Source organism: Rhincodon typus, chromosome 35, assembly GCF_021869965.1.
Source record: "Rhincodon typus isolate 14 chromosome 35, sRhiTyp1.1, whole genome shotgun sequence".
Taxonomy (NCBI): domain Eukaryota; kingdom Metazoa; phylum Chordata; class Chondrichthyes; order Orectolobiformes; family Rhincodontidae; genus Rhincodon; species Rhincodon typus.
In genome coordinates, this window is record NC_063366.1 from 23,127,356 (window position 1) to 23,149,025 (window position 21,670).

General features: G+C 41.0%; 1 long non-coding RNA gene and 1 pseudogene across 3 annotated transcripts; one reads left to right on the forward strand and one right to left on the reverse strand.

The window, feature by feature from the left end:
* The window catches only part of LOC109926205, a 468,382-nt pseudogene that overhangs the window by 320,138 nt on the left and 126,574 nt on the right, over positions 1-21,670 (reverse strand).
* Positions 2,095-21,586, forward strand: LOC125486958. 3 transcript variants are annotated; one of them, XR_007265525.1, is made up of 4 exons: positions 2,095-2,246; positions 13,121-13,153; positions 20,493-20,519; positions 21,325-21,586. It is a non-coding gene; the product is annotated as an uncharacterized LOC125486958 (long non-coding RNA). The 3 variants fall into 3 exon arrangements; XR_007265526.1 differs by lacking the exon at positions 2,095-2,246 and adding an exon at positions 5,812-7,110; XR_007265527.1 differs by lacking the exon at positions 2,095-2,246 and adding an exon at positions 7,149-8,565.

Below are 21,670 nucleotides of genomic sequence, written 5' to 3' on the forward strand. Positions count from 1 at the left end.
CTAAACATTTATATTTTTAAGTTGTGAATTGTATTTGTTAGCCAATTTTGTATCTTCATTGAATGGATTTTATTTTATATCAATAATTTGTGTTTATTAAAGAAACCTGGATGATGGATTTTTTTCATTTTAAGTCTGATATAGAATGAGCACAGGATTGGCCATATTGGGATTTGTATATAACATATTTTTATTTTATGATATGACCCAAAATGCAGTGGAACTAGAGTGACAGTGCAGTCCTCACACCTTGGTCATGACATGAGTCAACAAATTCTACTGACTGTCAATCGATCATGTCAATGTTCTTTTGTTATTCAGCTTCCTTAGCAAAGATTAGGATGTCTTCAGTCCATCATGCTCGTGCTGGTGAAAAATCAGGATATTGATGACAGTCTGTCAATACCAAATGATTAAAATTAGATTTATTGTCACGTGTATTCAAGCACAGGAGTACAGTGAAAGATGTACAAAGTTGCCATCCTCTGGCTCCATGTTAAGTACAAAACCAGAATGTTAAAAAAAAACAAAAACTGAAATAAAGAAACAGAGCCAAAAGTAAAGAAATACATCCAAATCTTAAAGTCTTATATCCATAAATGTCAATGGTGTTTGGAAAGCTCAGCCACCGATGCAAGCACCCAGGCCTAGCCATGGCCTGGATTCTCGGTCAGCCTGGGAATCTCGTTGGGTGGAGACGCATCAGTTGCTGCCGCTGCTGCCCCCTGGAACATGCTCCTCAATCTCCAGGAGGCACATACCTGATCAATACCCAAAGAGGTCTGCTGGCTGGGCAAATGTCTGATCTTAATATATAAATAACACCATCCCCAGGATTTGCAATAGCATCATGAGAACAGCATGGCAGAAAAAGTTTGAAAATCCAATTTTGCCAGAAGTATTATTTTAGCCTCTAAAAGTATCACCTTACCACAAGCATTTATGTTATTTGTCAATAATACAGTCTATGGAATATTTTGTTTTACCTATTTTCACCATCTCCTATTGAAGGTCATTATGTCTGACTGGTTGACAATTCCACAGGTATCAGAGCCCTGACCTTCTCCCTTATGAAGTCAGTGACCTTTTGCTGCCTGGAGTCTGCTAACAGCAGCATTTCTGCTGCCAGGAGCCTCTCTGTGAACTTCAAACTGCACAAGCTCCAACTAAACCTCTCCCTCAAAAGCACAGATAAATTGTGGAGGTGCCAGTGTTGGACTGGGGTGGACAAGGTCAGAAGTCATGTAACACCAGGTTATAGTCCAACAGATTTATTTGAAATCACGAACTTTTGAAGTGCTGCTCCTTTTGTCAGATGAAGTGTCACTTTGCCTGATAAAGGAGCAGTGCTTCAAAAGTTTGTGATTTCAAATAAACCTGTTGGATTATAATCTGGTGTCATGTGACTTCTGACCAGATAAAATGAAACCAAAGAATTCTCTTCAGCTCGACTCATCTTTGTGATGCAATAGCTGCTCTGGATTGTCTTCAACTTGACTTTTTGGCTTAGCTGAATACTTTAAAACTAATTTAACTCCAAGAACAAAGTAATCCTCAATACTGTCATTACTTCAATCAGTGTAAAGATAAGCTTAGCAAGCCCACTTGCTGTTTTTGTAACTCCTGTGTTTTAGCTGTTAACCACTTCAAGAGACATAACCCCAACTTTCTAAGTCTCATAGACTTTGCCGTTTTTTACTTGAAATGATTCCATTTTGTCTAGTTAAACTTTAATTCCTAAAATTAAAAGCTATGCTCTGAACAAAGGAAGCATGAACTCAATATTCACAACAATATCAACAAAATTGAATGAATGTATTTTAAGGCCACAGGAATTGCTCTTTAGATATTTTACTCTTAATGGTGCTACATCAATAAAAGTTGTTGCTGTTCCTAACAGTTGTTATTTCTGAATCTATTCTCTGTTGAGTAGGTTTTGGCTGTGAACCGTGGATTCAGATGAAAGGATATGGTATAAATGGAATCCAGCTTGTGTGTAAATCCACTGGATGGTTCCCTGAACCAGAGATAGAGTGGGTCAGTGAGAATGAGCACAATTTAATACAAGCTGAAACAACATCCGAGTGGGACTCTACAGGTCTTGTTGATGTCCACAGCAACATTGTAATAGCAAGAGATTCATCGAACAGATTAAAGTGTCGTGTGCGAAACAAATATCTGCAAACGGAACAAGTAGTAACTATTGGAATATCAGATTTGTAAATTAAAATATATGATCAGCAAAGGTAAAGATGATTTAAACTCCAAACTTTAAACATAATGTCCTGAAGATACCATATTGTGATAGATCAGGAGAAAACAATACAGTCCGATTGTGCTTATCTCAAATCTGTTTCTGTTGAGATCCTGCTTCCACATAAGTTTAAACAAGAAATGTAACATTTTATGCTGATGCTGACAAACTCTGGACACTCGGATAATTTTTTAATGTCGCTGACAATATTAAAAGCTTATGTCATTTATCACTTCTATTGACACCCAAACAAGATGAACAAACTCCTCGACTATTTTAATTTTTGCTTTAAATTTGCAGAAGTTAAAATTGACAACATTTAAATGGTTCACAAATTGTGGATATAAATGAATGGTATTGTCTTTTAATTACTTTATATGTACCAATAATAATCACTGTTATTGATAAATACAGTATGATTCTGGAATACTGCATGAAGGGTGTTGAGGTGAATATTCTGTCCAATAGTGTGATCCAGTCCTAACAATGCCCCATATCCCATACAAAATGTTCAGGTGTAACTGTTTAGTGTATGACACATTGCCCCATACTTGAGCCGATTGCTTCTTTTTCTCATTTGTACCTTTTGGCGTCTTCCGCGCTCCTTACCTTTGTGCACTCAATCACGATGTACTTCACTTCTCCCTTCTAGGGTGCTTCTATTCTCACTTCCAATAATATGAAATTACACAGGAGCAAGCCTAACGAGAAAAGTTGTGCTGAATTTTGATATTTTAGTTGTGTCATTTTTGTTGGGTTTCATGGAGGGTTTCTGTCCACATGGCCTGCCTCATTGACAACCTAACCTGCCCAACTTGTCCAAGCCCTATTCTCCTGCTCACCGAGGCCAGAAGTGCTTGGAATAGTCTGACATCCCTGGCATCAAAACCATAAGGTGTTGTGTATCCAAACAAGCTCTGTCAGTGTGGAATTAGCCTGCATGGTTTATAACTTGGAGAGTAAGGGGGATTTGGCAGTCTAGTTAACAGACAGGGTGCTGGTGGATGAGATGGTTCCGATGAGGGATGTCCTTTTCACCCTGGACTGGCAGAGGAGGCTTCAACACCAGATTCTTCTAACCTGGTCCAAGGTTGTCACCTGGGTCTTGATCTTCAGAACTAATGCCTGTCTGTGAAGAAATTAGGTTAACTGCCTTCTCTGCTCTGCCAGTCTACTTGCTACTGTCTTCTCCCAGCTACTTCACATTCCCTCTGTCTCTGCTAATACACTCACTTCCCATCAAGGCTAATGTTCTTCCACACACATGATTCCATGCAACATTTCCTTTGCTCACTCTCAACCACCACAAAACCTCACCACATTAAATCCCCATACCCTGTGTCACATTCTCACTCCGTCAAGACACCTTCCCACCCTTCTTACGCCTGCCGTTCTCCCTCCACTTTCATCTCATTCAATTCTTCTCTTTCTCTCATTACAGGAGAAAACAGCCCACAAAGGGCAGAAAGAGCCAAGACGGGTAGTGGAGTGCCCGACGTTCAGCTATCACTAGCTATGAGGAGACGATCCTGAATCTGGCTGTCCCAAACAGCTGATCAACCAAATCCACGTTTCTGGGTTGATATCAGAGGCTGCCCCTGACTTGCTGTGCTCCCTGAGTGAAGAGTGTCTTCTTTGATGTGACTGACCATTACTCCCCTTACACATTGAGACATCAGACTACTTTTTATTCATTCCTGGGATATGGCAGACTGCCAAAGTCAGCATGTATTGCCTCTACCTGGTTATTCAGAGGGTAGTTAAGAGTAAAGTTAAAGTTCACTATAGGTCACATGTAGGCCAGACAAGGTAAGAGCAGAAGATTGTCTTCCCTAGAGATCATTTGTGAACCAGATGGGTTTTTCTGACAATCGACAATGGTTTCATGGTCATCGTTAGACTGTTAATTCCAGATTGTTATTGAATTCAAATTTTACCATCTGCCATGACAAGATTTGAACCTGGGTCTCTGTATTAATAGTTTAGCTATAATACCACTTGGCTGTCGCCTCCAGAGTAGGCTATTTGGCCGGTCGAATCTGCTCTGCTATTCAATGAGATCATGGCAGATCTGGTAATCCTCAACTTCGTTTTCCTACTTTTCCCCAGAAAGCTTGATTCTCTGATAGACTAATTTGAAATCAGTCTTGACATACTTAATGTTACAGCCTCTACAGCCTTCTGTGGGAACAAATTTCATTGAATCATTTTTCTCAGAAAAAAAAATCCTCCTCATCTCTGTCCCAACTGGGTGACCCCTTATTCTGAAATCATGTACTCTGTTCCTCAAATCTTCCGCAGAGGAAACACTTTCTCTGCCATCTATTCTATTAAGGTCCCTCAGAATCTTAAATGTTTCAAAATGTTGCGTGTCATTTTTCTAAACTCCAATGAGTAAGGCTCAACCTTTTATCTTAAGACAATCCAGGCATACCTGGGATCAACCAGTGAACCTTCTTCAGACTGCCTTCTACTTCAGTGGTCTGATTAATACCTTGCATAGTTTTAGCAGGACCTACCTATTTTATACTCCATTCACTTTGAAATAAAAAGCAACATTCCATTTATCTTCCTATTACCCACTGAACTTGGATGCTAGCTTTTTGAGATTTATGGATGATGACTCCTAAATTCCTCAGATATGTAGATTTTTGGAGTCTTTCTCCATTTAAATAATATTCAGCTCCTTTCTTCTTTCTGCCAGTGTGCATAACCTCACATTTTTCCATGTTAAATTCCATCTGCCAAGTTTTTGCTAGGCATACTAACTAAGCCCTTTTATATCTCTGTATAGACTCTGTGTCATCCTCGCTGTGTATTTTTGTGTCATTTACAAACTTGGCTGTAGTATACTTACTTCAGTCATCTAAGTCATGAATATACACTGTAAATAATAGTGATAGCAGCACTGATCCCTCTGGCATTCCACGAGTTACAAGTTGCCATCCTGAAAGTGTCCCTCCATCTCAATCTTCTATATAACAAAGCTTCCCCACCAGACTTTATTTCTGCCCTAGAGACAGTAAAGACTGCAGATGTTGGAAGCCAGAGTCAATAGATGTGGAGCTGGAAAAGCACAGCAGGTCAGGCAGCATCAGACGAGCAGGAAAGTCGATGTTTCGGGCCAATTCTGCCCTGTCCTTTTGAAAAGTCACATACTGCTGAATATTTAGTTTGCAGATTTGATCTCCTTGTAACCCTGACTGCAATTTTCTGATCATACCCATTTACCTCTATTTGTATTGTTAATTAATTTATTTTGCTCCAAATACTACATACATTTAAGTAAGGATCCATTCATTTTGCCTTTTTACCACTCATTTTTCCTTTTTACCACTCATTTTGCCTTTTTACCATACATTATGGGGATTAGATGGCCTGGTGATGTTATAGCTTGACTGTCGATCTGGGACATACATTCAATTCCCACCACGGCTGGGATGGTGGAATTTAAATTCACTGTAAATCTTGAATTATGAGTCTAATGATGACCACGTAACCTTTGTTGATTGCTGATTATTGGAAAAACCACTCTGGTTCACTAATGTCCTTTTGTGGGGGAAATGTGCCATCCTTACCTGGTCTGGCCTACACATGACTTCAGACCACAGCATTGTGGTTGACTCTGAAATGCCCTCACAAATTGCCGAGGAATCTACTCAGTTTTAACAATCATCATTAAAAATACAACAAAAGAAATGAAACTACGTAGACCATCGGGCATTGACCAAGGTACCAGAAACACAACAACAAAAGCAGGCCTGTTAGCCCTGCAAAATCCTCCGTACTCATTTCTGGGGGCTATTGTGGAGCTGTCTCACAGTCTAGTCAAGCAACAACTTGACATAATGATATGTACAGAATCATATGTTATAGGCAATGTCCCAGAGACCACTCACACCATCCCTGGGTAAGTGCTGCTCCACTGTCAGAACTGGCCCAGCAGAGTTGGCAGTACAGTGGTCAGGGGAGGGTTGCTCTAGGAGTGCTCAACATTGACTATGGATACCACAATGTAAGTGGGCACCAGGTCCAAAATGGGCAAGGAAACCTCCTGCTGATTACCATATCATACCCTCCAACTCTACACCCACCCCACCTTCTTGCCCCCACTGATGACCCAGTGCTCTTCCGTATTGAGCACAACCTGGAGGAAGTTCTGAAGCACTGAGGGTGGTAAGGACACAGAACATATTCAGGTTGGAGAACTTCAATGCTCAGCAGCAGCACTACTGGTCAAGATGGTTGAGTTGGAAAAGGACGTTGCCGCTAGACTGGGTCTGCAGTCTTTAAATATCAAATCCTCAATGATGGGTGTGCCTGTCACATCAGTGCAAAAGATAAGACTGAAGGATTTGCACCACCTTCAGCCAGAAGTGCTAAGCCAATGATCCATCTCTACCTCCTCCAGTGATCCCCAGCATTGCAGATAACAGGCTTTAGCCAGTTTGATTCCCTTCAAATGATATCAAGAAATGGTTGGTGGCACTAGATACTGCAGAGGCGACGGATCATGGCAACGTTCTGCCAATAGTACTGAAGACTTGTACTCCTGAGCCTGCCACACCTATGCTAAGTTGTTCCAGTACAGCTACAACACCGCCATCTACGTAAAAATGTGGAAAATTCCCTAGGTAGAACCAGTACAACAACAGCAGTACAAATCCAACCGAGCCAACTGATGCTGCCTGGCCTGCTCTGTGCCTCCAGCTCCACACTGTGTTATCAATAGCCAATTACTGTGCTGTCAGTCTACTCTCGATCATGAGTGAAGTGTTTACTATATCCTGAAACGTCTGTTCATCAACTTTCCAACTCCTTTGTCAATGCAAAACCAACATAAGCCCGTATCCCTGGTTAGTAAAATGCAATAAACTTGTAACCTCTTCTGTCATTGGAGAAAGCTTGCAATAGTTGTCAGCAAGCCATAGTCACATCAGTGAGATAGCCTTCGCTCAGGTTATTCCAGCACTGTAAGTCCACAGCAGCCTCTGACACCAGTCCAGGGCCTGCTCAGGGCAATCAGAATCTGGATCCTATCCTCATAAGGGTGAAGAGCTGAACAACAGACAGGACACCACTCACTTTGACATTTTCTGCCTTCTTTTGGCTGTTTTCCTCATGAAATGGGAGAAATGCAGGTTTACAGGAGACAAAAATGGATAGTACAGATTGGTGTCCCAAGCAAATGAGTAGGCAGCACGGAGGGCTTGCAGGGTTAATGATGTCAGGGGTTGGAGTGGGTGAGGGTGAGTTGGAAAAACGTTGCAGTAATAGTGGGAGCATGAGCCTTGATAGGAGTTGGCAACAGTAGGAGAAATAGAATGAATGTGAGTTATCAGAAAGAAGATGGAGTAGAATGGACAAGGAAAATTGGCCTTGTTTCTACAGTGGTTGACATTCCTCCAGATGGTTGAGACTGCTTTAACCCAGACTTCCACAGTCTGGTGCTGTAATCCCAACTGCTGGCCCTGGGGGAGGTTACCCATCTAGCAGGGCTCCAGGATCCTGCTCACAAATCGGGTCACTGAATTTCCCCAGTCTGCTATGTCCGGAGTAAATGTCGGGAACTGTGGAGTGCAGCTCCAGACAGTGCTTGTCCAGGTGTGCAACATGCTTTTAAAGATGTTGTAAAGGAAGTTGCTGAATTCTGAGATATCTAGTGAATGGCAAATGGTAAGATGGGGTGGAAATCAGTCATGAAAGAGACCATTGACACAGGGTGGGTAATTAATGAAGTGTGTGTGTTAACATAATGGGAGAGAACGCTCTACACTTGCAGTGAGAAACTCTTCCAAAAAATGCAATGCAACTCTGACTTCACAAAAAAAGAAGATTCAGCTCAAAGTATTAAAGCTTCGAACAGTTTGAGCTGTAGTACTTTTGTAGTGGGAAGTAAGGAGTTTTGTGGCTGTATAACATTCCAATATTTTCTTGTGTATCACTGAAACCTTAGTTTACTTTCATGTATGTCAATGTCCTGTACAAGTAGAAATGGAACTTTAACATTTTATATAGAGATTTAATTGAGTCCGATTACATTGTAGATTTTACAATATATCAAATTCCAATTATTCTTGCTGCAAGAATTTAGCTGCTTCAAGTACTCTGCACAATAATAATTATAACAGATGTCTTTCTGAAGTGTCACCCTCACTTGTCCTCCATTTGACAGCTTTCATCTGCACAACTTTTCATTCTGGAGTCACACAGCCTGGTATTACAATGGGGTCACACTAGGAAATGGTTGTGAAATGCTGATCTGTGTTACAAATAATACGCTATATAATTGACTGCTGTTTAAATTACAGGTAATCTCCTTCCTGTTGTTCCTGTCTGGCTCATGTCATTGCTGTTGCTATTCGGGTTCTAACCATAGCCATTTCTGCCATGATTTTTTGGGCTGTGAAACAATATCCACACATGAAAAGTACATTCTCAGTGAAACAGTGAGAATCTACATAGATGCAGGCCTGAATTCCCCTGGGGTTTTCCCAGTCTCCTGCTGTAAATGCAGAGAAAGTCTGGAGGACCCCTTATAGCTTATAAACTGTGATTCAAAGCAGGGGATGAGGCAGTCTGTGTTGATCTTCCAATTTGAAATTAGGCTTGAAGTCATAAGAAACCTGTGGAAATTCAGGATGCCAGGATAATGCCAGAAAAAATGTGGATGCTAAGCATGGTGGCTATTACATGCTGTCCCACAAATTAATTCCCAAATACACAATGCAGATGACTGCAGAGCTTGTTGTGGTAGGGTTGGGGAGGCAAGGCCCTGAGTATGGAGAACTTTTGACCAAGAGGTCCTGGTGGTGGTGGGAATCGAGAGATACAGCACCTGGGGTTAGAGATTGGACACTGGAAGCTTAATTAGGAAAGGGGGGGCAAGTGATAAACGTGTTTTGCCTCCCCTGAGCCCCCAACCTTCATTCAAAGACCAAACAAAGTAATCTGCTGTGCTTTGCCTCCATAGCCCTGCTCTCCATCTGGCTGGCCTTAGTTGAGGTGAAGGTACCAGGCCTTGCCCACACCTTGTAAAATCAACAATGGGTCAAGGGGAGGGCAACAGAAATGCCAACTGGTTAATATGACAGCAGCTAATACCCCAACACCCCCATCCAAATGTAAACCTACCTCTGAAGAAGGGTCCAGACCCAAAACGTCAGCTTTCCTGCTCCTCTGATGCTGCTTGGCCTGCTGTGTTCATCCAGCTCTACACCTTGTTATCTCAGATTCTCCAGCATCGGCAGTTCCTACTATCCCTACCAGTGGGGCCCTGTTAAATTCTTCCCCGGTTTTATTTCAATACTGTCTGCTTGGGCTGGGGGTGGTGGCGGGAGTTGGACCTCAAGGTGAATAACAAAGGAATAGTTGTGATGACCAATTGTCTGCTGAGTAGAAAACTCTCCTGAATTTGTGATAAACCTTTCACGGTTATGTTGTCTATTCGATAACCAGTGAGGATGTGAAACAAGAATACTTTGCATTACTTTCTGAATTGTTTTTTATGGTTGTCTTTGTATCAAGAGGATAAGCTGGTTGTTAGCCTCCAATTGGCATCAGGAACTCCCTGAAGTTACAGATAGTAAATCTTGAGAAGCTTTGGAATTGGTGCTCTGGAATATTTACTCATTTAAGAACTCCAGTCACATCCCTCATTAATTTCAGTGGAAAAGAATATCGAGAGTGACAGAGACTGCTGGATCACTGTTTGCCATTTAAATCTCTCTCCCAAGATGAGTTTCATCACCAGAATTTTAAGTGTGATCAAATAAACTGCACTTGTTTCCTCTTTTCAGTTATTTATCTCAAGATAAGTTCAACATTGATTCTCATTAATGATAACTACATTTAAATTTGATACTTGGGTAACAGTAATTATGCCCAAATCTTTCACTTGTCAATTTTGACAAGTATACTTTGATCTACTCATGTAAACAAATCCAAAATTATGCAAACAATTGTAAATTAACATCTATTCAAGTTTCCCGCTGCTGAGTACTCTTCCTGGCAATGATCAATGTTAAAATCAGTTGAACTTTGATAGTGAATTGTCTGACACTATATTCTGCATATTGTTGATGCAAAGCAATGTGATAACATAAAATGCTGTAGGCATAGTTTCTGAATAGGCAATTAAGAATGACCCCTCATTGATGGCTAGCACGAGGGGACATAGCTTTAAATTGAGGGGTGATAGATATAAGACAGATGTCAGAGGTAGGTTCTTTACTCAGAGAGTAGTAAGGGCGTGGAATGCCCTGCCTGCAAAAATAGTAGACTCGCCCACTTTAAGGGCATTTAAATGGTCATTGGATAAACATATGGATGATAATGGAATAGTTTAGGTTAGATGGGCTTCCGATTGGTTTCACAGGTCGGCGCAACATCGAGGGCCGAAGGGCCTGTACTGCGCTGTAATGTTCTATGTTCTATGTTCTATAATTCTGACTATTATTATTGTCTTATTTCTTTTATTTTATTCATCCTTCCTATCTCTGAAGCTTCCCAAACTATCAACAAACAGCTCATTATTTTCCAGTTCAATACAATACAGCACAAGAACAGGCCCTGCAGGCCACCAAGCTTGTGCTGATTCCTAATATTTATTTAGACCTGCTACTTATTACCCATACACAGTTTCTATCCCTCTGTTTGCCTCCTATTCATGTGTCTCAAGATACAGCTGAAACGTTCCTGCTTCCACCACCTCCGCTGGCAGTGCTTCAGCCACCCACCAGTCTCTGTGTGAAAAATTTTCCCTGCACTTCTCCCCTAAACTTTCTCTGTCACCTTGAACCTGTGCCTTCTTGTAGTTGACATTTCCACCCTGGGAAAAAGCCTCCGACTGTCCACCCTATCTACACCTCTCACAATTTTGTAGATTCCTAACAGTTCGCCCCTCAGCCTTCGTCTTTCCAGTGAAACTAATCGCACTTTATCCAACCTCTCCTAATAACTAAAACCCTCTGTACCCTCTCCAAAGCATCAGCATCCTTTTGTGTGGCGACCAGAACTGCAAGCGATATTCCAAATGTGGCCGAACTAAAGTTTTATATAGCTGTAATATAACTTTCCAATTTTTATATTCAAATGTCAAGCCGACGAAGGCATGTATGGTGTATGCCTTCTTGACCGCCTTATCCACCTGCGTTGCCGCTTTCAGGGATCTGTGGACCTGTACGCCCAGATCCCTCGGTATGTCCATGCTCCTAAGTTTTCTGCCATTTATTGTATAATTTGTACCTGAATTTGACCTTCCAAAATGCATCACCCCACACATCCATCCGATTAAACTCCATCTGCTATTTCTTTGCCCAAATCTGCAATCATAGAATCCCTACTGTGTGGAAAAAGGCCCTTTAGCCCAAAAAGTCCACACTGAACCTCAGAGCATCCCACCCAGATCCACCCCCCTGTAACCCCTCCTAATCCACACATCCCTGAACACTATGGGACAATTTAGCATGGCCAATCCACCTAACCTGCACATCTTTGGACTGTGGGAGGAAACCGGAGCGAACCCACGCAGACACGGGGAGAATGTGCAATCTCCAACAGACAGTCACCCGAGGGTGGAATCAAACCCAGGTCCTTGGTGCTGTGAGGCAGCAGTGCTAACCACTGAGCTACCGTGCCACCCTAAATCTTTCTATATCCCGCTGTATCCTTTGACAATCTTCCTCACTATCTGTAACTCTGTCAATTTTGGTATGGTCTGCAAACTTACTAATCAGACCACCTACATTTTTCTCCAGATCATTTATATATGCACATACACACACATAAGGTTCCAGCACTGATCCCTGCGGAACACCACTAGTTACTGATCTCCATTCTGAAAAGCACCCTTCCACCGCTACTCTCTGTCTTCTATGACCAAGCCAGTTCTGTATCTATCCTGCCAGCAGACCCTGGATTCCATTGACTCTACCTTTTCTACCATCCTGCAGTGAGGTACCTTATCAAAGCCTTACTAAAGTGTATGTAGACAACACCCACTGCCCTTGCCTCATCAATCATTCATTCATTTTGCTGCTTATTTCATTATTGATTTCAACGTTGATCACATCTGCTCCATTGATCTGACTCTTTGGATCTGTAATTTATCTATGGTCTTTACCTCTTGAAATTAATCTAGATGATTCATGTTTTACAACTGCCATTTCCCAGTACTCCATAACATCTACTGAATTATTGTGGAAATGACTTGTCTGGTGTTTCTATCAAGAGAGATAATGACACAAAAGGCACTGTCACTGGGTGAATACTGGAGAGGCCCAAGTTAATGGTCTTAGGCAATGGTTTCAAATGGCCCCATGACAACTGGTAGAATTTAAATTAAATTAATAAAAAATACCTGGAATTGTCCGAGATGGCCACGAATTGTTGTAAAAACAATTTTGTTCATTAATGCTTTTCAGGGCATGAAATTTCCCCCCCTAACCTGGTCTGGCCTACATGTAAGTCCAGACCCAAACCAATGTGGTTGATTCATTACTCTCCTCTCCACTCAGTTCAAGGGGCAATTTGGCATCGACAGCAAATGCTGGCCTTGCCAATGACACCATTGACCCATGAAAGAATTTCACTTCAAGAGAAGGAATTAAATTCTCTAAGTATCATTACTCAGTTAATTCACACCGTGCCCCGTTTTCCTGTCCTCTGTATTTGGTGTAAACCTATTAACTCTCTATTTTTCCAGCTTTGATAAAATGGCATTAACCTGCCACCTGACTTGCTGATAATTCCAGCAGTTTGTGTTTTTATTTCAGATTGCCAGCATCTGCAAAATTTTACTGTTGATTAACAAAGTAATGGTTTCTAAAGTCGTAAACAATGTCCACCTTGTATTTTTTCTTTCAGAACTAGAACTTTGGAAATTCATCGTAGAACATGGTAAGAGAAATATTACAAAGAATGTTTGTTTTGGAGTAAATGTGAATTACATTCACATTTTTCTGTTGGGATCAGTTAATTCTACACATTGACATGGCCATGCTTTAAACTAAAGGCTGAATAAACTGATCTCCTTAAAAATCTTAAAACACATTTCATTGTATGAGGATAATAGAATAATGTTCAATATTTGATTTAAATAAATTGGCTAAATTTTTCCAAGATCTTGTGCTGCCTCAAGGGCCTCTGAAACAGCAAATTGTAGGTGACTCCAGTTGAGCTCAAAAATGGCTATTGTTCACTGTTCTCACTGTTGTGATTTGCAGAGAATTAATTCACTCCAATCACTCTGACTTACAGTGGTAATATAATTTGTGCCCACTTGTAGGCACTTTATGCTGTACACCTGCTGGAAGCTAGATTGGATTTGACCAAGGTTGTTTTATTTGGAAACATGTTACCCAACAGAGATTGGAGTCTTGACCCATGAATCTAGCTGGAGATCACACCCAGATCTTAGATTTAGAAGTATCATCCCTTGTTACAATTGGGCAGATCTTATGACAGGCTATCATAGAATTTAATGAGAAAGGGCTCCTGTGGCACAGTCGTAGTGTCCCTGCCTCTGAGTTAGGAGACTGTAATCAAGTATCACCTGCTCCAGAGGTGTGTAATAACATCTCTGATCAAGTTGATTAGAAAATATTACAAATTTAATTGTTGTATGCCTTCTGATGAAAACCACTTCACAGCTGCATTCCAGAACTACCTCAAAATATTTTTTCTAATGTTCACTGAGTTAAAGAGAAACAACTTATTTATGTACAAAAACAAAGTTGCTGGAAAAGCTCAGCAAGTTTGGCAGCATCTGTGGAGGAGAAAACAGAATTAACGTTTCGGGTCCGGTGACCCTTCCTCAGAACTTATTTATGTAGCCTCTTTTCTGTAGTCATTACATTCCCAAGCACTTTATATGTGTAGAAATGTGAGAAACAATTTGTCCATGACAATGTCTGGCAAAGAGTCATGGGATAAATGACAAATTAAAATATTTTTAATGGTGTTCACTGACAGATAAATAACTATTGACCAGAGCACCAAGCCAACTCGCCTGCTATACTTCACTTTATGCCATACTATTCACCATTTCACTTGAACGGTTTGATGGAACCTCAGCATAACATCTCACCTGAACACACAAAAGGAAAGCATTGATTTTGTAGACACCACAACATTTAAATTGACACAACCACAATCACAAGTTAGTGACAAAGACTAACTTTAAAATAAAGGACACAGTTCTACATACGAAGCCATGACTCTGATCACACCTTCTAGATTAGTAAACTCACAACTAAAGCATTTTCATCATATATTTACAAAGCAGAATTTTTTTCACCAATATGCATTAACCTTTTTACTGCTTCATAGGTCTAAATGTCAGATTTAGAATAGAATAGCATTTCTACACTGTGCACATTGACCCTCTGAAGAGCATCGCATCCAGACCCACCCCTGCATATTCCATGGCTAACCCACCTGGCTTCCACATCCCTGGACACTGTGGGCAATTGAGCATGGCCAATCCACCTAATCTGCAAATCTTTGGACTGTGTGAGGAAAATGGAGCACCCAGAGAAAACCCACACAGACATGGGGAGAATGTGCAGGCACCACACAGACAGTCACCTGAGGCTGGAATCAAACCTGGGTCCCTGGCGCTGTGATGCAGCAGTGCTAACCACTGAACCACATGCCTTCCCAACCACTGAGCTACCATGCTGCCCCGAGCCACCGTGCTGCTGTTAAATTTAAATTTAACAATTGATACAGTGTTCATTATAATAGCATCCACTGAATAATTCCCATACAGAAGGTCGTGAACATATACAGTCTTAGAGATTTCAAATGCATTTGCTAATAATTAATTAGTTCATGATTTCAAATTTCCCTTGCTCCCAGTTAGCTGAGTTTTCCTTTGTTGACAGGTTAAAACAGTTCCCTGTCTCTACTGTGACACACAACTTGTCTCTCTAACCCACACACCTTGCAAATTTCCTGTCCTGTCCCGCTGTTTGTAGTCTGCTCTGTCTCTCTTCACGATTCTACACAAACACTGTCTCTCCCCTACTGCTTCCAGCTGCTATCTTTCTCCCATTCTATTGCAGCCACGTCTCCTGTGTATTTTGATCCCTCAATACTTCAATGAAGTTTCAGCCCAAATTTTGTACTTTAGTTCTAGAGTGGGGATTAATGCCGAATCTTTTTATTTGCGCAGATTGCAGATAATATTCTATTCTGCTGTTGAAGACTGGGCCCAATATGTGGAAAGAATGCAATATTTTTTCCCAGGCAAATGACATTGGGGCAGACGAAAAGCAACACGTAATCCTTCTGACTGCTTGTGGACCCACAGCATCTTCGGTTTGAAGGGGCTTAACTTTCCCAGACGCACCAGACATTAAAGCCTTCCAAGCATTGACAGAGTTGGTTCAGGAATATTACAACCCCAAAACCTCCGCTATCAGTTTTATTCAGCTGTTTGAGAACTGTAGAATCCATATCGGGACTTTTGATGAGGTTAAAACAACTGGCAGAGGCACGTAATTTTAGGTTAACCTTAAATGAAATGCTGAGAGACCATGTGTATGTGGGATTAATGATATAACCATTGCAAAGGCGCCTACTAGCTGAAGCCCAAATGGACTTCAAACAGGCGATATAACTGGCTCTGTCATTTGAAAATGCGACAAGTGGAACATGGGAGCTACAGGGCATCCCAAATGGAAGTGAACACCCTCACCTGTCTGACTGAGCTTGCAGAACACCGCTTGAGTGTAGGCAACCACAGAACCCCACTCTGGGCATGTCCTAAGCAGAGGGACCCAAGGCCAGCCCACAGCAGAATCCCACAACAAAGCCGAGCCTGGCCAAGTGGCTAAAAAGTTCTTCAGGATCTGGGCCAGCAAGCCATTGTAGTTGCTGCCAGTATGTAGACTCGAGACAGCAAAGGAGTCCTACAAGGCCTGACTTGCGTAAGAATACTTGTAGGCCAGTATCCAGGACAGTGCTTGCCCTGGAAAGTCCACCTACATGTGGGTTGGAACAGTTAAATTGCTTAGCAACATCCAATTAAAATTAATATTTGGTTAAATGGTCACCCAGTTCTCATGGAGGTTTTTACTGGTGCAGCTATATCTGCGGTTGCAGAATCTGTCTTTAACAAAATTCACTCTGGACTCCAAACCTGATGTTTGCGCAAGCTGTCAGCCAGACTGAGAACATACACTGGGAACCCGTTGCAGATTAAGGGTACGACTTCAGTTCTCGTATGAGAAGCAGTTGGTGCAGTTACCACTGATGGTGGTAAGAGGTTCAGGCCCAAGCTTATTGGGGCAGAATAGAATGAGTCAAGCTTCCCAAATAAAGGCATGATGCCAGAAATGCTTACCCCACCTCAAAGATGACAGTTGCGAGCAAATATTCTTGAGGCATGTATTGCAGCAAACCAGAAATAAGTCCCTGAACTGAAGAGATTCTGAATCCCCTTTTTATATTGGCCAGCCAGGGCTTCCTGATTGGCCCAGGTTAATGACCTGAATCAAGGATCTCCTAGTCAATGAGATATACCTGGTTCTAATCACTACAATTTCCATAAATATATCTCCCCTTTGAAACTCAGAATAAAAAAACCTATGGCCACAAATTAGGAGCATGAGGAAGCCTTTCAGTGCTTCAAGCCTGATTTGTCATTCAGTAAGATCATGGCTAATTTGATTGTAACCTCAACATCACTCTCCCACCCCAATTCCCTCACCCTCTTGTTAGCCAAGAATGACCTAACTCTGTCTTAAAAATATTCAATGAGACTGCCTCTATCACTCTCTGGAAAAAGAGTTCAAAAGACTTATGACCCTTTAAAGGAAAATCATTTCTCTTCGTCTCCATCTTAAATGGAAGATCCCTTATTTTTAAACCCCAAGTTCTACTTTCTGTGTACTAGGTCAGCAGTTCAATTTCCCAGACCAGCCACTTGTATTAATTCCAAATCAAAATGTCAACTTGCTGACAATTCATTCTGAAGTTCCTCTAATGGCTAAGACCTCAATTTTCATTTCTGAGTCACGAATGCAGAGCCAGAAAAGTGCCTGACTCCGCAAGCCTATTCAGGTGAAAGTGCCCAGATGGTATAATTTTCATTCCTTGCGGGGATGGGGCTGCGGGCGGGCATGTTATCCACTAACGGCTGGATAGAGAGCCACAATGATTACTAGGAGCAGAGGCAGGCTGTGTGGAAGCTCAGCCTTGTAATCCGGCATGTTGTCCCAACTGTTAAAGAATACAAGAAAATAACAGACAGCTTTCTAGCTTTCACCTTCTTACTCATTGCCGTTCTGAGACACACACACCCCTTGTCCCATCCATGCCACCTTATACTACATTGCATCTCCCATCCAGATTGCATAGCCCCTCATTTCCCCACTAACTCTCCATCACTGTTCATATCCACTGTGTCAAGCTCTGCCCTGTGATCATATCAGTGGCAACTTGCAATTCCCACCATGTCAGTCTATGTCTGTTTTCCCAGAGTCGAGGGTACTTATACTCACCATTCAAAGCTGTCTCTCTCCATAGCACTCACATAGTGTCTCATATCCTCTATGCCAACTTATGTCTCTCTAACCCACCTACTATGACTCTTTATATGCCCTATGCCAACTTCGAGTCAATGCATGGCCCCATTCACAAAGTTTTTGCCTTACATCCCCGATTCACACACACCTAATATATGCCATGGGCAAATCTCAGGATCCACAGTGAAACAAAATATATTTCTAAATGTCTACTGATGATTTCACCATATTTTTCGTACAGCTCTCATTAACTTAAAAAGCGCAATATTTAGCCTCCTTCAGCTACTTAATCCCTGATTAAAAATTAAACATTTATGTCCATAACGCTACATCAAGAGACCTTCTAAGCATTTGGAACTATCCTTCAAATCGTGAACCGATGAACATCCCACTGAGATAATGATACGTTGTGAAATCAGTACTGCAACATGTGTTCTATACTGATCACCTTCAAGCTTATGTCAGCACACAGTAATACGGCAAGCACAGATTTTTTTTTTGACTGCAGACTTTTTCCAAAATTTTAAACACAAGCGAGTTCAAATTTCTTGACAGCTTAATAGCTTGAATGACATTGACAGTTCCACGTGTTCACAATATCCATCTATATGCATATTCATGTCCCTTTTAACAATCCCAAAGAGCATCTGACCTCTCCCATAAGGAATCCAGCCTCTCCAAAAGTGTCTCAGGACATATACAAAAGGGTAACTGACCTCTCTAAATAACTCAGGCGGATTTAGACATTCTCTGAAAATTTCAATGTCCATAGATTCTGTTTTGGCAATCCCATTAGTGAAAACTGGATCTGACTGAAGGCAGATGCACTTTTATAAATGCAGTTTCCTTCAGGAACCATTTTTATGCAAAATACAACTCCACCCCACAAATAAAACTGCTCAGTGCCAAGTTCAGCTGTGAGACTTTAGGAATTTGGACTCTGCCTCCATTTGGCTGAGCTGGAGAACATTCTGTTCAGGTCTAAGTTTGAAAAGGAGCTATTCTGTTCTGAGGAAATGCTGCACTGTCTGAAATATGATCCTTTTTGAGGCCTTTAATTGAGACACCATTCACACTCTTAGGCGAGTGCAAGAAACAAAATGGCACTATTTTGCAAACACCATGTCTTTTAACTTAAGTGCTTCTTAAAATTGTGGACGAAAGGAGAAGGAATTAATAAGAAAACAGAAAAATATGCATTTACTCCTACTTTTTGCCTTCTGTCTGCCGACCAATTCTCTATCTATGTCATTACATCACTCCCAATTCCGTGTACTTTAATTGTATATGTTAATCTCTTAGCGAAAGCCTTCTGAAAATCCAAGTAAACTACATCGACTGGCTTCCCTTATCAATGTTGCTAGCTACATTCTTGAAAAATCCCAGCAGATTTGACAATGTTGATTCCCCTTTCATGCTGACTGTGTCCGATCTTGTCACTGTTTTCCAAGTGTTTTGCTGTTCAATCATTTATAATGCACTCCAGAAATTTCCTTACTACTGATAGCAGGCTAGCAGATGTATAACTCCCTGTTTGCTCCCTAACTCCTTTTTAAATTGTATGGTTACGTTAGCCACCCTCCAATCCAAAGACACTGTTCTAGAGTCCCGAATTATGTCCATTCTCTATTTCTAAGGCTACTTCCTTAAATCCTTTGGGATGTAGATTATTCGGCCCTGGGATTTATCAGCCTTTAATTCCATCAGTTTTCCCAGTTCTCCAACATCATTTCCCTGTGAATACTGATTTCTTTCGGTTTCTCCTTTCACTAGACTCCGTGTCCATCACCATTTTTGGGATGTTATTTGTGAAGGCAGAACCAAGATATGTATTTAATTGTTTTGCCATATCTTTGTTCCCCATTATAACTTCCTGTGTCTCTGACTGCGTTGCATGTCTTCACTAATCTTTTTCTCTTCACTCCTGAGAAAATATGAAGTAATCGTAGAGATTCACTGGAATGGCCAACATTAACTGGACATCACGTGGGTGTAAGAGAATCAGGACTGATAAAACATCCTTATTGGTCGAGCCCATAAGAAAAAAGTCCTGAACCACTTGATTAAATCTAGTCAAAGCAGCTGGAGTTCTCAATTAACGTTAGCTCCAAAACCATAGGGATTAACTAGACTTTGTACAGATTGTAGAAAGGTAATTGTGGTTATGAAGACAGATTCATACCAAATTTCGCAGTTGGAAGGCTGCATCAATAGACTTGGCAGTGCCTTATTCCTTTCTAAGATTTATCTATTGAAAGAGTACTTGGCCATTTGGATCCAAAATTGGCTTAGCAACTGTTCCCCTTAGTTGAAGGGTCAACAATAAGAGGGCACTCTTTCAAGGTGAGGGGCAGGAGATTTAGAGAGGATTTCAGGGGGAAAAAAAAAATTCACCGAGCATAAGCAGGAATCTGGAATGCACTGCCTGGAAGGGTAGTTGAGGCAGGAAACCTCACAACCTTTAAAACTACACGGATGAGCTCTTGAAGTGTCATAATATTCAAGGTTATGGGAGGGTACTAGAAAGTGAGAGGTTTCATTTATTTTTAGCGTTACAGACTCGATGGGCTGAACTGCCTGTTCTGAAATGTATGTTTCCATGAAGTTATTCAGATATTATAACATGGAGAAAGATTTAGAGAGAGAAAAAAAATTATAATACAGAAGAAAATCATTCAAGTCTAATCTGTTCCTTCTGTTTTCAGAGTGGAAGAGAATTTATGAATGTGAAGGTAAGATCTTAATTCTACCACACAGAATCAAAAATAATTAATCAAATAACAGTTTATGAACAGCATCAAAAAAGTTGCCACTTCAAAAATAGTCTTTAATTAAAAACCCATCCCAAAGGGTGCTGCTTCAGTGCATCCAAACAAGTTATATTCCTTTTAATAACATTGGATTTCAAGATTTTGAATTGCTGTTTTGAAATCTGGTTCCACATTTGAGTTTGTTTTAATTCTCTTCCAAAAAGAATTAGTATCAATGGTAGAGCCATTGGACATGAACTTGTTCTGATGCAGTTTCACAACCCAGTTATAATTTAGAGGAAAGCACTGAAATTGAAAAGGTATTATTTATTCCTCTGCTTGATTTAGAAACTTTGAAAGAGAGAAGTGGCATGTTGGTACAAGATTTATTTTCTGATGGGGTCCAAGAGTCTGTGCCCTGGGGAATTTGTTTCTTTAACACCATCTGTTGCCTTTCCCAATATTTTGAAGCATGTTTTGATTCTTCACTTGTTTTGGTTCTTATGGATAGATTTTCATTCTGTTTTCCTGCTGTTGAAAATAAGTCAAATGGTGCAACTTGACCACTTTTCACACCTGTTTGCTCTCATCATCCAACTCTTACAGTCCATGAGCAATACCTTGATTCTTGAGTGAATTAAGTTAGAATGTTCAATATCATTCAAAGCAAATGGGCCACATTTTCATCAGAAGTGGGGACCTGACTTCCAGATGCATTCTGTGTCCTGACCATTCATGTCAACTGTAACTCTGACACAATATTCTTTTTAATGCCCTTGTTTGGCAGGACGTGAGCTCATTGCTGAATTAAAGGCGCCGAATACCTTCAAGAAGTAGAAGCTGCCTGCCTAGTGCCAATGGCAAGCATGATGAAACCTGCTGCTGCTTTGTCAAATAGAGCAGACTGCTCCTCACTGGGTCAGCTCTGTTAATGTGGAGGAAAGTGACTACTCAGGTCACATCAAGGTATAGCAGTCAACATGGCCCAAGTCTTTCCATGAAATATCAGTTCTTGGAGGATAAAAATAAACTTTCAGCTGTGTGCACAATACAATTGTTGGAGTCATACCTAACATACAGGAAAATGATTGTTATTGTTTGAGGTTAATCACCCCACCTCCGGGATATCATGA